Genomic DNA, 17,253 nt, shown 5'->3' with positions numbered 1-17,253 from the left:
AGCGCAGTGGTTGAGATCAGAAAGCCCTACTGGCCTGTTTCTGGCGCGGGCTGAATTCTGTGCTAAAAAAGGAGCTGGTGTTCCGGGGTGAAAAATGGACACTCGCTCAGTTTATCAAGACCACCGTCACCCTTGACAACCTCGCCCAGGACCGCGAACCCCACACAGGTCCCGTTCCAGCAACCTGTTCCCTGCCGTGGGTGACGCCTGCACCCATTCAGTTAGGACATGGCTGCCTAACAACGGAAGAATGGCAGCGGAGACTCCGGAGCCGCCTGTGTCTCTATTGCAGGAACCCAGAACATCTCTGTGCCGACTGAACCCCAGGTGAATGGAACCCTCAAATGCAATCATCTCATGGTCCCCATTGTCCTGTCCTGGGGCACCACCGCAGGGGAAGCCCAGGCACTGGTGGACTCTGGTGCTGCAGGCTGCTTCATGGACACCATATTCTCTAAGAAGCACCAGGTTCCCAGACGCCTGTGTAAGGTCAGGATGCGGGTAAGTGCCCTGGACGGACAGCCGTTGGGGAAGGGGTTTGTTGATACCCAGACTGAACCATGCATCTGGCCTCAGGGGCGTGCCACAAGGAGAAAATCCAGTTCTATCTGCTTGCTTCACCTGAGGCTCCAGTCATTCTTGGTTTCCCGTGGCTCTCCCTGCGTGACCCGGTTTTTCAATGGAGCACGGGATAACTGGTGTCATGGGGGCCTCACTGTTAGGGACTATGTCTTTGTCTCCCGTGCCGGGCCACTTCTGTTGAGTGTGCAGAATCACCTCCACAGGTTGACATTCCCCCTGAGTATCAGGACCTGGCTGCGGTCTTCAGTAAGAAGCAAGCAGCGGTACTTCCTCCGCATTGGCCATGGGACTGTGCTATTGACCTCCTTCCTGGAACAACACCTCCCAAGGCCGGATATACCCCCTTTCCATACTCGAGCAACAGGCTATGCAGCGCTACATCACAGAGGCTCTTTCAGCAGGAATAATACGCCCTTCCACCTCACCAGCCTTGGCTGATTTTTTTCTGTGGAAAAGAAGGATGGGGGCCTCCATCCCTGCATAGATTATCGGGGCTTGAACAGCATTACGGTAAAGTACCCTCACTCCTTGCCTTTGATCACCACTTCCCTTGAACAGATACATCAAGCTCAATGGTTCACGAAGCTCGATTTGCGTAGCGCATATAATCTTATCCGGATCAGAGAAGGAGACGAGTGGAAAACCGCCTTTAGCACCAACCTAGGCCATTATGAATATTTGGTAATGCCGTTCTGTCTCTCTAATGCCCCTAGTGTTCAAGCCTGTGTTAATCATGTCCTTGGAGATCATATCAACTGTGGGGCTTTGGTCTACCTAGATGATATCCTTATCTACTCCCCATCCTGGAAACAACATGTTGAGCTGGTTTGTCAGGTGCTACACTGGTTGCTGCAGCATCGTCTCTTTATTCATGCAGAAAAGTGCCTCTTTCATCAACAACAGATTTCATTTTTAGGGTTCGTGCTTACTAAGGACGGAATCGCCATGGACCCGGACAAGGTTAAGGTGGTTCTTCAGTGGCCCAGACCTACTACTGTTAAAGCCCTCCAACGCTTTCTCGGGTTTGCGAATTTCTATCGGTGTTTTATTAGGGCTTTCAGCACCCTGGCCACTCCTTTAACAGCCTTAACCTCCTCCAAGACAGCATGGCTCACCTGGATGGAGGAGGCACAACAAGCCTTTGAGATCCTGAAACGTAGGTTCACCTCGGCCCCTATCCTCCACCACCCAGATCCAGACAAGCCGTTCGTGGTGGAGGTTGATGCCTCAGAGACCGGGGTGGGAGCTGTACTTTCCCAACACCGGGGGACCCCCCCCAAACTGTATCTGTGTGCCATCTTTTCTAAGAAAATGTCCCAGGCAGAAAAGAACTACAACATCAGCAATCAGGAGCTCTTGGCTGTGAAGTTGGCGTTGGAAGAGTGGAGGCACTGGCTCGAGGGGGCCCGACACCCATTCGTCATCCTCACAGATCATAAGAATCTGGAATACCTGCAAACGGCCAGACGACTCAACCCCTGACAAGCCAGGTGTGCCTTCTTCTTCACGCATTTTAATTTCACTGTAACCTACCATCCTGGCAGCAGGAATACCAAGGCCAACGCTCTATCTCGTGTGTACGAACGGGAACCCACCGAACGAGACCCAGGCTTTATCCTGCCCCGAACCTGCTTTGTCGCTCCCGTTCAACGGGACTTCTCTCAAGAGCTCGCCCAGGCCCAGACTACCAAGCTGGAACCACCAGGTAAACCCGCTGGAAAACCATATGTACCCCCACAGATGAGAGCCACAATCCTACAATGGGCCCACGACTATCCCGGGTTTAACAAGACCCAGATGCTCCTACAGAAACATTTCTGGTGGCCCTCGTTGACCGAGGACACCCAGGAATATGTACAGGCATGCAGGATCTGTGCCCAGGTCAAGTCATCAAACCAACAACCCGCTGGACTCCTGGAACTCCTACTGGTGCCCAATCACCCCTGGTCACACATTGTCCTGGACTTCTTAGTAGATTTGCCCAGCTCGGACGATAAGACCACCATCATGACTGTGGTTGATTAATTCTCTAAGGCCCGCCGGTTGGCACCCCTCCCCAAACTCCCCACAGTGCTGGAGTCTGCTGAGCTCCTGTTACTCCACGTCTTTTGCCTCTTTGGACTACCGGAAGACATAGTGTCTGACCGGGGACCACAGTTCACATCCCAGCTGTGGAAGGCCTTCTGGCGAAAGTTGAGGGTATCCGTGAGTTTGACTTCGGGGTACCATCTGCAGGCGAACGGACAGGTGGAATGACTGCAGCAGGACATCAGTCGGTTCCTGCGTAGTTACTGTACCGAGCAGCCACAGCAATGGGTACGATGCTTACCGTGGGCTGAGTACGCACACAACTCCTTGACCCATGCTTCAACAGGCTGTTCCCCGTTCCAGTGCACGTTGGGGTACTAACCCCCGTTGTTCCCTTGACAACCCGGTTCCAGCGACGCCCGGCCGTAGACGACTGGTTCCGGACCAGCGCTAAGGTATGGCAAACTGTCCAATGACACCTCCTTCGCAGCCAGGCCCAAATGAAGCAGCAAGCGGACCGCCGGAGGCGCCCGCTCTCCTTCTTGCCTGGTCAGAGGGTCTGGCTGTCCACCAGGGGTCTCTGGGAGACGTACATGTCTAAGAAGCTCATGTCCTGATACCTCAGTCCCCTCAAGGTCCTATGCCGCGTCACTCCAGTCTCCTACCGCCTTCAGCTGCCACACTGTCTAGAGGTCCACCCAACGTTCCACGCAACATTTCTTAAGCCCTGCGCTGCGTCCCTGCACCAACCACAACTAGACTCACCACCTCCGCTTCCCCTACAGGATGGTGGGGCACCCGCCTATGCAGTCTGAGCGCCTCTGGATTCCCGTCGCCGGCGTGGAGTCCTCCAGTACCTGGTTGACCGGGAGGGCTATGGGTCGGAGGAACAGTGCTGGGTGGCTGCCCGAAATGTGTTTGACCCAGACCTGATCAGCACATTCCATAGGGACCATCCGGACTGTCTCGCATCTAGACTCCAAGGCTGTCCACCTGGTCGTCGCAGGGCGGCGTGAGCCACTCGTGGGGGGGGTATTGTCACTCCCCCCTCGGCACAACGAGGAGCACCTGTGGTTGATCAAGGGACGGGCGTATAAAAGGGAGACGCCGAGCACACACAGACGCGTAACCTTGTTCAGCGTTGTTACTCACCTGCGTACCTTGCCTTTGCTTTCCTGACTTCTCTGAGCCCTCGCCCTTGCCCACGTCCTCATCCTCCTCCTCGTTTCCCTGACCCCTCTCCACGACTTCCTGGTTTTCCACAACTCCTTGCCTGTCTTCGGATTACGTCTCTCGGATTCTCCCTTTGACCTTAACCCAGAAGAACAGTTTCAGATTTGAGGCATCCCCACTGAAGTAGTACAGTTACATGGCAGTGAGAAGGGAAACTTTTGAGGTATGACACTATCAAGCAATGCATTAAACTTTTAAATGAATTAATTAAAACTGTTCAATTGCACTCTCATGTTGCAATTTTCTTACAAGTCCACATATGTATTTATTCAGTTTTTGCAATGGAAATTTCATATCCTAATGCATGTGCATAAATGTGGTCTTCATTTTTATTTTATGTCTTCCTTTTATGTATTTGTCATGGTTTTCGTCCCAGAAGGAAAGGGCCGACTCAAGTGCAGAGTGCACAGCGGGTTTATTCAGACGCTAGACAGGAATCGAAGTCAGGTACAAGCAAGGGTCTTCGGACTGCAAACGAGCTAAACCAGGAAATCCAGTGTCGGAGTCGGGAGAACAGGCAGTGGGTCAGAACACGAGTGAGCGGATCAGGGTTCAGGGCAGGAGCGGTCTCAGGAGACAGGCGAAGGGAAGAGGAGCTAGGAACGAGGAGCAGGGTACAAGGGGGCAGGTAGGATGACTCAGAGCGAGTGCATGATCAGCAAACAAGGTTCCGCGACCCTCATCGTTCGCTTCTGCCTTTTAAGCTGTTGAGCCCCAGGTGTATCCGATTATGCCGATGACGTGGGCGTGGCAGTATTGAAAACTGAACTGATTTCAGCCATGGGCAAACATCTGGTTTTTAGCTCACTATACAATAGCTTTTGATTTTGAATCTAAGTGATATTTCTTGGCATTTATTGTAAACATAGCAATCATCTATAATTAAAGCTGAGACTTTTTCGTCTCTTTCCTAAATACATATTCTGGTGGCTAAAAAAGCAAATCATGATTTTTTTATTTTTTTTTTTATGGTTAGGCATCACCTTTAATCCTTGTCTGATTAATTCTTTGTCTGAGACCATATCATCCAATTTGACCATTCACACAGTGTGACATTAAGAAGTTAGAGCTTATCATGGCCAAAAATAAATGTTTGCCTTTCAAAAGCTCATTCTAATCTCCAAGTGTGTGATGTTTCATTTCACATACAAGGCATTAAGCAAATTTCCATAATTCTGTAACTTGTTAATTTAAGTTTTACATGACAGCTAGAAACAATGACAGAGTTACACCTGTAATTAGACTTGAACCTATTGAGAAAATGAACCATACCTGGTGGTGTGGCATTAATTGGGGACAAAGAATTCCTTTGTGGAGGGTTTTTTTTATGGGAAATAATGCCAGTTTTGACTGAGTTGGCCTCACTGAGCCATATAAAAACCTGGATCATCCCAGACAACACAGCCACACCCGCAGTTCTTTCCACTAACTGCTCTTTCTACCACACCCCTCATTCCTTCAGTGGAGCTGGAGGGACAGGCCTGCTCATCTCTGTCCGGGGGGAACATTATGTTCTCCTTCTCCACCTGCATGATCTGTCCTCCTTTGAATTACATGTTGTCTCTATCACTGCCCCAATTACTCTTGTTGTAGTTGTTCTTTATCGCCCTCCTGGCCTTCCCTGCTGCTTCCTCGATGACCTTGACATCATGTTGAGCTCTCTCCCAGGGGACAACACTTGATTGATTCTCCTGGGGGACTTCAACATGCATGTCAAGGACATTCATGCAAGAGGCCTTCTGTCACTCCTGCAAGACTGTCCCAGTCCCCTGCTACTCACAAAGCAGACAATCACCTTGACTTTGTCTTCTCCCGTAACTGCGGCTGTCCTGTCCTCTCTGTTACTCTGCTACAGATCTCTGATCACTTCTTCATCTCCTTCCAACCATACCTCACCACTAATTCATCTTCTTTTTCTGCACCCATTGTCACCTTCCACCGTAACTGAAAATCTCTCTCGTCTTCCTGCCTTGTCTCTGCCATGCTGTCTGCTCTCCCTTCTTCTGCACAATTCTCAGATCTAATCACAATGCTACTAACATTTTCCTTTCTGCCCTATCTTCCTCTCTTGACTCTTATTGTCCACTGTCTTCCAGACCAGCACGCCCCAGTTCCAGACCAGCACACCCCAGTGTGACGATGGCAAGAATGCAAGACTCGCACAGACCTGGATGTCTACAAACAACTCTAAGCAACTTTACACTGTGCTGTCTCCTCCGCTAAAACAGCCTTCTACCACAACAAAATACAGTCTGCAGCTCAAAAACCACTTAGACTCTTTCCCACCTTCTCATCCCTACTGTGTCCTTCGTTGCCCCCTCCTCCTTCTTCTCTCATTGCTGATGACTTTGTTTTGTTTTTCAGAGACAAAGTCAATGTGATCATGGACAAGTTCTCAACATCATCCTGCCCTGTTCATGCTGGACCTCCGTGCAAAGTCATGCCCTCTGAATTCAAGCTACTGTCAGAATCTGAAATTTCTGACCTCCTGACATCACACAAAGCCACCACCTGCTTGCTTGATCAGACCGTCTCCTCGGAACTCTCCACCTTCATCTGTAAGATCATCAGCTCCTCACTCTTCTCTGGCAGCTTCCCATCTGCCTTCAAAACTGCCCTCATTTCACATCTGGTAAAGAAACGCTCTCTGGATCCTAACTTAGTCCAAAACAACAGTCCAGTCTGCCTCCTCTCCTTTCTGTCTAAAAGTCTAGAATGGACGGCCTATGATCAACTATCTGAATTCCTCACCCGGAACCATCTCCTGGATGGATATCAGTCTGGTTTCAGAGTTGCTCACTCCACGGAGACAGCGCTCCCAGCAGTGTCTGATGTCCTCCAGTTGGCTAAAGCGGCTTCCCTCTCCTCAGTCCTCATCCTCCTCGACCTGTCTGCAGCATTCATCACTGTCAACCACCAGATTCTACTCTCCTCTCTCAGTCAGCTTGGGATCAAAAGAACAGCACTGAGATGCTTTAAGTCCTACCTATCTGACAAATCCTATCAAGTAGTCTGGTGGGACTTCTGTTTTTGTCCTCTGCCTCTCTCAACTAGTGTCCCGCAGGGCTTGGTACTGGGTCCTCTGCTCTTCTCAATCCAGACCTCCTCTCTTGGCCCTGTCATCACCTTCCATGGTTTCAAATACCCACACTGATGATACCCAGCTGTTCCTTTCATTTCCATCTGGAGCATCAGACATTTCCACACACATTGCTGCCTGCCTGTCGGACATTTCTGCATGGATGTCCGATCACCAGCTACAACTCAATCTCTCCAAATCAAAGATTCTACATCTCCCAGCTGGCCTGTCTTCCTGTCACAATCTCTCAGTCAAACTGGACAACTCACTCATTTTGCTTACTTCCTCAGCTAAGAGTCTGGAAGTGATTATCAACTCAAGTCTGTCTTTCTCGCAGCACATCAAAGCCACAACCCAGACCTGCAGATACAGCCTGCGTAACATATGCAGGATCAGTCCTTACCACACAACAGACTCTGCCTAACTACTTGTCCAGGCTATGGTGACATCTCGTCTGGACTATTGCAACTCTCTCCTGTCTGGCCACTACTGCCATCAAACCTCTATAGCTGATACAGAATAATGCTGCCCGAGTTATGTTTAACCTGCCGAAGCCTTCCCAAGTATCTCCCTTCCTCGCCTCTCTGCAACTCACTCATTTTGCTTACCTCCTCAGCTAAGAGTCCGGGAGTGACAATTCACTCAAGTCTGTCTTTCTTTCATCAAAGCCACAATCCGGTCCTGCGTAATATTTGTAGGATCTGTCCTTACCTCACAACTGACTCTGCCCAACTACTTGTCCAGGTGATGGTGACATCCCATCTGGACTACTGCAACTCTTTCCTGTGTGGCCTTCCCGCTACTGCCATCAAACCCCTGCAGCTGATACAGAATGCTGCTGCATGAGTGGTGTTTGACTTGCCAAAGCGTTCCCACGTATCTCCTCTACTTATTTCTCTGCACTAGCTTCCTGGATCAAATTTAAGATCCTGGTTATGGCCTAAAAATGCACCAATAAACCTGCTCCTAGCTATCTACAAGATTTGATCAACCGCTATACCCCAACCAGACCTCTACGTTCTTCCACATCTGCCTGTTTGGTGCTCCCATGCACAAAACGTAAAGCATGGAGGTTCTCAGTTCTGGCTGTTTTGTGGTGGAACAACCTTCTCCTCTCGCTCAGAACCACTGAAAGTCTGATTTAAAAAAGGTGTACAAACACCTCTTCCAGACTAAGTTCTTCCATGATCTTACTTCTTTTAAGGTGTAAATGTTCATGCACCATGAACATTTAAGGTTATGCCCAGATAAGGCTTTACACAGCTACTCCTGGCGTGTAATGTAGATGTTTATATGTATCTCAAAAAAAATAATAACAATAATAATTAATTGGAAGGTCATCAGAAATCATCAATACTCTGAAAGTTTTATGCAGCTACTCGTGTGATGAACATTGGTGCATATGGTGGAAAGAACAAACTAACTGCACTTCAGAATCACACGTCTGCAGCTATGTCTCTCTTTATCCTAATGTAATGCACAAACTGTATTTTTCTATGACATGTGCGTCGTATTGGAGAAAAGAGTCCACTAAATGAATAAATGAAAATGTAAATATAAAGCTTCAAGGGAGAAACCTAAGTCTATGTCAAGATTTTGAGTATGCCTAATAGATATCAGACTTTCTTGGGCCACAAAAACAGAAATTGGACATTTGTGGAGTCCAAGTTGGTCTTTTGGACAAAGCAATGAAAAATTGGAATATTTGGGTCCAAGTGTTGGGCATTTCAAAGACACAGAGAGGGTGATTCAATGAGTCGTGGCTGTGTGGTTTCCACTGTCTGCCATTTTGACATCCTTGTAATAAATGGCTGAATACATTATATGTATATGCAAATTATTTATGAAGTAATCAGTGAGAAAGTATGATAACCCTGGATTTCTTTCAGAATTCATTTGCCAATTCAAAACACCAAGAGATTTGTACAATTATTTGTTCCCTTTTTAACACTGTATTTTTTTTCTTTTGTGTTTTTTTGCAGGGCTAATATGTGTATATATGCAGCATTTAATCATTTATTCATTCATGAGTATCTGTGAATATAAAGCAAGGCGATGCCTGCCGAGGAAAGCTAGCAGGTTTACAACAGCTTACAGGAGACTATGCTGGCCAATCTCTGTTATGTCATACTCAGGGATCCAGCCAATGGACTCAGTTGCAGGTGTGTCTTTATTCAATGGGGCAGACAAGCGAATGGTCAGGGACAGGTACAGGTCAGTTGATCTACAAACATTGTTCAGTGGGACAGGCAGAGGCATAAAACCAGGTGGACGCAAGCACAGGATCAAGTAGCCGAACAGGAGAAACACAAGGATACAGGATGATCATGAAATGCTGCAGTGTTCTCTAACAAGGTTCTGCACTCAGGAACATCCGGGTTGCCTCTTTATCCCTTGCCTCCTGATCAGTTGAAAATGATTAATATATATAATCATTTTCTATATAATATATATATAGTATATAATCATTTACTATATATATGTATACTATGGATGGGTTTAAGCAGTCACAGGCACTCGTATTTTATCAACATATTTTATTTTGTTTCAGTGACATAAAAATGTGTTTGTCATACACACTGTAGGGGAGGGTCTCTGGTAGCCTCACAAGTCCTGTTATTATTCACTGTCTTGTTGGTTTGCATGTGTTTTTATCAAAAGTGAGTGACAATAGTTCTCATTCACACTGAAACATCAGTATATAACTCATCTTAAGTGCCTCATTCAAAGGTATGACAGCAAGGGATCACTCTTGAGGCTCTAAAGCAAGGAAGTATTTAGATAAGTCCATGTTTGTATCCACTTCAGCAAGTCCTGGTTAAGAATGCAAGTGAAGTTACATTTACAATACAGTCTTCAATTACCTGGCCTTGTGGGCTAACCAGCCACAGCTATTTTATGTCTTTTTCATGCCAATTGTTTTGTAGAAGGGGGGCGCGGTGGCGCAGTGGGTTGGACCATGGTCCTGCTTTCCGGTGGGTCTGGGGTTTGAGTCCCGCTTGGGGTGCCTTGCGATGGACTGGTGTCCTGTCCTGGGTGTGTCCCCTCCCCCTCTGGCCTTACGCCCTGTGTTGCTGGGTAGGCTCCGGTTCCCCGCTACCCCGCATGGGACAAGCGGTTCTGAAAATGTGTGTGTGTGTGTGTGTGTGTGTGTGTTTTGTAGAATGCTTTTCATCCAAAATCTGTCCAATTCAGAACTGCATGCAAGTATTTAGCCAGTGTTCCCCTTTAGGCCAGATAATCGAGACTTTACTGTATTCATATAGTAGACACTTTTCTCTAAAGAAAAAGTGTAAAAAGAGTAAACAAAGTGTATTTCACCAACAAATAGAGAGATACATATGGAAGTACTGTACATACATTTTGTCCAGTATCACCATTTTGCTGGGGCATATCACATAAGTAGCTGTATGCAGAATTCATGGAATGTGTTTTTTTCAACACATAATAGAGACAAAACTTATGGAGCAGACAGGAAATCAAGAAAAAATTTGGCTAGAAAGATATGTTTCAAGACCCTTTTGAATGTTCCAATGAATAGCATGTACTTATGGATAACACCTTCAGTGGAAATTCAGATTACCAATATGTGCTGTTAATTCCTTTAGCAGGGGCCAATTCAGATTCCTTCCTGTGCCAAGTCCCTTGGCCATACAAGTACAGCCAAAGATCCATGATGGCATAAGTGCACCAAGACACTTCTGTAGTAGTTAGCAAGGTACAGCCAAGACACAGGTTTAGTAGTGTTCTCACCAGTCAGGAGAGTTAAAAAAACCAAACAAGGTAGGGAAGATGATTACTACCAGTGATAAATTGTCCATTAAAGTGCACAGTAATTAACCTATAATGTCTACCAGCTGGGGGGTGCTGTGGCGCAGTGGGTTGGACCACAGTCCTGCCTTCCGATGGGTCTGGGGTTCAAGTCCCGCTTGGGGTGCCTTGCGACGGACTGGTGTCCCGTCCTGGGTGTGTCCCCTCCCCCTCCGGCCTTACGCCCTGTGTTGCCGGGTAGGCTCCGGTTCCCCGTGACCCTGTATGGGACGAGCGGTTCTGAAAATGTGTGTGTGTGTGTGTGTGTGTGTGTGTGTGTGTGTGTGTGTGTGTGTGTGTGTGTGTGTGTGTCTACCATCTGCCAGTCTTATCAGAGTACATGGAACAGACTATGACAGTTCCAGTAGTTATCAAAAATGTTCTCCAGTGGCAGAATCAAGGTGAAAAAAGATATATGTATACTCTGGTGAGGTGGGAGCCTGCTAAGCACCCAGAGGATCATAAATGAAGCACTTTCCCATTGTTGCTGATACCTGGAAGACAACACTTTCTGTGGAGTCATAATTTGTCTTAATTTCTGTGTTGCATTATTTCTGTGCTGGAGGTGTTGACTGCTGTTCTGTATTCAGACTATTTAGAAGACTGCATTCTGCAGTCATTAGAAATTATTCAGAAAAAAATCTGATTTCCTTGTTAAAAAAGAAGCTGACAGCATGAAATGTGTTTTTTTAGGGTCATGGTGAGCCTTAAACTGCAGCACAGCTGCATTCCACCTAAAAAATTATTATTACACAAAAGGTGACTGTATAGATCTCTTGTAATGTATGGAAATGGAATGGAGACATGAAGACACCCATCTTACTGGTTCTCCCATCTTCACAAGAACTGTTCACAACTTCAATGGTGCCTTTTAAATTACAGATGTCAAATGGAAAGTTAGAAAAATATTACACCACACAGCCCTATATACTGTATGTTAACAAACTTCATTCAAGTGGAAAACCTTGTAGATTGGATTTCCTGTGCAAAACATTCAAAGCACAGCATAAAAACCTAGCTAGTGGAAATAAGATGAAGATTTCCATCTATTAACACCTTTGGATGGATGTTAATTTGAAAATAATTGCCTTATTTGTGTGTGTCACAGACTTACATAAACCTCACATAATTCTGTGCAAGCAAATTATAGCAGAGAGTAAACTCTACTGGAAGAAATGCATTCTGGGGATTTTAATATCTTGCATGCCTGATTGATGCTAATTTGACATTAAATTACTTTATTTGTATGTGCAGGAGATTTAGCTTGGTGTCTTTTACGAGAGATTCATAAGATGTTGTTCACTTTGAACTTCAGCCGTGGGCGCACTGTAAAATCATCAGCTGGCATATCACCAACACATTAGTGGTGTTCTGCTTGGTCAAAAATGGTCCTGCATCTTTTCAGTCACATTATGTCAATGGACCCATGACTATGTGTGCTCTAGGAGGGCATCTCAGAGAACTAAATCAGAAAAACTTACTGTTAGTGGGAGGAGTTTTTTTTCCTTTGCACCTTTCTCAGGTGTCTTAAAGTTTTAAGCACCTTGCTGAGTGTGCTGAATTCTGCATTGAGAGTTGAATTTATGTTATCCCCATACAGTACAGCATAATTCAATTTTCTACTGAGTCCACACGCAGGGTAAAGCCAAAAATAGTACAGTAAAGACTTTGCAAATGCACAGCTCAGATGCTTCAGTCCAGAAAATCACATTTCTTTCTCAGATGTTCAGTTGTTATTGTGAACATGTTAGGAACCAGGAAACATTTGGTCTCACTTCAGTAACTCACTCTTTTTATAGATACCCACTTATCCAAAGACAGTGCTAGCACAGCCCAGAGCCTGTCCCAGAAACATAAGGCATTAGGCTAGTCAGGGTACACTTCAGATAGGATAGAAGTCCCTGCAATGGACACTCACAGATACATTAATTTATACAGTCTGCTCAATTCAGAGTCAAAAATGTACCTAAAACATGTGTCTTTGGACTGTGGGAGGGAGCACACGTAAACAGACTGAGAAAATACAGACTCTACAGGGACTGAACATATGCCCAACTACAACCGTCTTCTCTGCCAAGGCCCTTGCCAGTGTTTCTGCCATCATCCCCATTGTTCTCCTCACCCTTGTCTTCGCTATCATCCTTCCGCCAACAGTTTCTGAGATACCTAGGATGCCATCACCTGGTGGAACTTCCAGTGCTTTTTATTTGGAAAATGCTCCAGCAGGGGTTCCTTCTAGTGGCAGATGTCAGTATTACACTTTGACCTTAACCACACACACACACACACACACACACACACACACACACACACACACACACACACACACATTTTCAGAACCGCTTGTCCCATACGGGGGTCACAGGGAACCAGAGCCTAACCCGGCAACACAGGGCGTAAGGCCGGAGGGGGAGGGGACACACCCAGGACGGGACGCCAGTCCGTCGCAAGGCACCCCAAGCGGGACTCAAACCCCAGACCCACTGGAGAGCAGGACCGTGGTCCAACCCACTGCGTCACCGCACCCCCCTATTGAATGCACTATAGAATGGGATAATTTGTTAATAAGCTGGTTTGCTAGTCATTAATAAACATTTAAATATGTGATAGTGACTGACTGGCATGGCATTAATTATAAAAATATACATGTGATTTAATGATGACTAAATAAAGAAATGAATTTAGCCACAGGACAGTAATTAGTGTAGTATCATGAAACAATTCAGTCAACAAAAAAGTGTAAAGATATTGTCACGAACAGGGACCGGAGACAGGAGGAAGGGGTTTGGATCCAAGTGCTGGTATGTTTATTTTGATGCAGTCACAGGATGAGACAGAGAACAGAGGTCGGGGACAGGCATGGGTCTTCTGAGGCTTGGATGTCATTTTCCAGGGCAAAGCAGATCTCAGCAACCGGGTGAGCAAGCAGGGGTCAGAAGCCAGTAGAATCAGGAACACTGAATAGGGAATAGGGAATAGGTCGCTGAATCACAAGCCAGGCAGGTGAGTGCTGTAAGATTCCCCAACCCTGTGTGGTGACGGTGCTCCCTTTATATCTGTTCATGCTGATCAGCAGCAGGTGTAGTCGCTTGGTTTTGCTGACGAGGACATGGCGTGACAGATATCATGGTGTTACGTGCGTGCATGCGTGCGTGCATGCGCGCATTTTCTCGCATGACCAGTCCCTGGGCCAGATTGAGGGGCCCTCCAAGAGATGGTGCAACCTTTCCGGTCAAGTGTGGTCGCACAATCCGTCGGTAACCCCAACCTCACCACCCCGGATAAGTATGATGGAGCACCAGACAACTTCCAGGGCTTCCTAATGCAATGCAAACTCTCCACAAACCTATCAAGCAGACAAAACCAAGACTGCCTACCTGATCTCCCACCTCACGGGCCCCATGCAGCACTGGGCCATGACCGGGTGGAAGTCTCGCATCCCCTCAACCTACAAAGCTTTCAAGAAACTCTTCGAGGCAGTGTTCAATCATTCGCTCCCTGCTCACACCGCCAGTGACCGCCTGATGAAAATCAGGGTGGCCGCTAAGTGGCCGAATATTCCTTAGAATTCCGGACCCTGGCTGAGCAGAGCGGGTGGAACTCTGCCCCTCTCTTAGCCAGCTCCCGGAATGGGCTCCACCCCCGAATCCAGGCGGAGATCGCCTACCGTGGAGAGGAATGGGCTTTCAACCATTTCGTGGAGATGGCGATAACCATTGACAATTTCACCCGAGGGCAAACACCCCGCCCATGGCTGATTCCGCCAGGTCAGCGCCCCGCTGAGCAGGCTCCTGAACCGATGCAGACTGGTCAAGGCTGACTGGACCCCGACGAGAGACAGCAGCGCCTCCGCGACCACCTGTGTCTCTACTGCAGAATCCCTGGCCATTTCCGCGCGACCTGCCAGTTTGATTGCCACCATCTAAAGCTAACCCAGACCCCAAGGTTAGTAAACCACAATTAACCGTGTCCATGACTCAGGAGTGGGTGGGAAATCAGGTAGACACGCATGTGCTGGGGGATTCCGGTGCTGCGAGCTGTTTTGTGGACGTTGGGTTTGTTACTTTACACAGCGTACCCAGGTGGGCTTGTGATGCAAAATTGCGGATTGTTAGCCTCGACGCCCAGCCGATAGGGACCAGATTAGTGGACTTGCATAAAGAACTGTTATACATGTTGGGGTTGGCGTGCTACCGTGAAGAGCTTGTGTTTTATCTAGTCAGGTCGCCGGACACCCTGATCATTTTGGGTTTCACTTGGTTAGCGCTTCACGATCCAATGTTCTGTTGGAGCAGCGGGGACCTGGTTTCCTGGGGACCGCAATGTGAACGTTCTTGTTTGTCACTTCCTTGCCGGATCACCTCTGAGACTGCCACAGGCGTGCCACTAGTGGTGGTTCCTCCTGAATTTCAGAATCTGACCGAGGTGTTCAGTAAATTACAGGCGGCCGCCCTCACTCCGCACAGTCTATCGGATTGCGCCGTCGATCTTCTGCTCAGAACCATGCCCCCCCCGCCCGTTGGTGGGTGTACTCCCTGTCTCACCCCGAACAAAAAGCCATGCAAGAGTATATTACCGAAGCACTTAAGGCAGGCTATATCCGACCTTCCACATTGCCAGCCTCCACAGGGTTCTTTTTTGTGGGAAAAAAGGACAGGGGACTACACCCCTGCATTGACTATCAGGGGTTGAATGCTATCACAGTGCGATACCCCGATACCCCCGACATCTTGATCTTCTCCAAGACCCAGGAAGAACACATCCACCAGGTAAGAACAGCATTGGAATGGCTCCTCCAAAACCACCTCTATGTCAAGGGGGAAAAATGTCTCTTCCACCAGTCCAGAGTGTCGTTCTTGGGCTACATCCTGAGTGACGTGGGTGTGGGTATGGACCCGGAGAAGGTCCAGGCGTTGATTGATTGGCCACAACTGCGATCTGTGAAAGCCTTGCAATGGTTCCTGGGTTTTGTTAATTTCTATAGGAGATTCATCAGGGGATTCAGCTCCATCGCTAACCCCCTCACGGCCCTTACGGCAGGTAAAGAGACCCGCCTGCCTTGGGGTGAGCAAGCACAGTGAGCGTTCCTAGAGTTCAAGACTCATTTCACGACAGCACCGATATTACGACACCCAGACCCCACACTGCTGTTCGTAGTGGAGGTGGACACCTCAGAGGTCAGAGTCGGGGCCATGCTGTCTCAAAGACAGGGCAACCCACCAAAACTGTACCCCTGTGCATACTTCTCACGAAAGCTGTCGCCAACAGAGCGGAACTATGACACTGAAAATGGAGAACTCTTAGCCATTAAATTAGCCCTGGAGGAATGGAGGCACTGGTTAGAAGGGGCCTCACACCCCTTCCTGGTACTAATTGACCACCGTAACCTAGAGTATCTTCAAACAGCACGCTGTCTGAACCCACGCCAGGCCCGATGGGCCTTGTTCTTCACCAGATTCAATTTCATTGTATCGTATCTGCTGGGCTCTAAGAACACAAAGGCTGATGCCCTCTCACGACTGTTTGCCACTGATGCTCCGACCGAACGCCCAGAGCCAATCCTACCCGAGCACTGTGTTGTGGCCCCAAAACGCTGGCACTTCTTTCGAGAGCTCCAAGATGTACAAGCAGCCGAGCCCAATCCACCCGTGGCACTGGAAAGTAAGGAGTATGTTCCCGTGAAAATGCGACCAACACTCCTGCAGTGGGCCCACAACTCTACCACAGCCAGTCACCCTGGCGTGCGCCAAACACTGTCCCTCCTCTAAAGGGAGGTTCTGGTGGCCCTCCATGCTGGAGGATGTCCAGGCGTACGTAGAGGCCTGCACAATCTGCTCCCAAGCTAGAACCCAAATACAGAGACCTACTGGCTTGCTGGAACCGCTGCCAGTACCCCAAGGGCCTTGGTCTCATGTAGCAGTGGACTTCTTGGTGGACGTCCCAGCTTTGGATGGTAAGACTGTGATACTAACCATGATTGACCGATTTTCCAAAGCCTGCCACCTGATCCCTTTACCGCGGTTGCCCACGGCCCTGGAGATGGCGGACGCGTTATTCCAACAAGTCTTCCATCTATACGGTCTGCCTAAGGACATTGTGTCAGACAGCAGGCCCCAATTCACCTCGCGAATATGGAAGGCAATCTGGGCAAAACTGGGGGTCTCAGTGAGGCTCACCTTTGGCTACCACTCCCAGTCCAACAGGCACGTGGAACGCCTGCAGCAGGATCTCAGTCGTTTCCTCTGCAGCTGCTGCACCATCAACAACACGAGTGGTCCCGGTACCTGCCCTGGGCTGAGTATGCTCACAATGCCTTGACCCACTCCTCCACAGGTATGTCACCGTTCCAATGTGTTTTAGGGTACCAACCTGCTCTGTTCCCTTGGTGCCCCAGCCCGAGCAACGTACCCGCAGTCGACACCTGGCATTAGGCCAGCGGAGAGACATGGCGGGCTACCAAGGCTCATCTCCAGCATAGCACCCTCCGCTACAATGGCAGGCAGACCACCATCGGTGTCCAC

This window comes from Scleropages formosus, chromosome 20 (genome assembly GCF_900964775.1).
Source record: "Scleropages formosus chromosome 20, fSclFor1.1, whole genome shotgun sequence".
Lineage (NCBI taxonomy): Eukaryota > Metazoa > Chordata > Actinopteri > Osteoglossiformes > Osteoglossidae > Scleropages > Scleropages formosus.
This window is presented reverse-complemented; position numbering follows the sequence as displayed.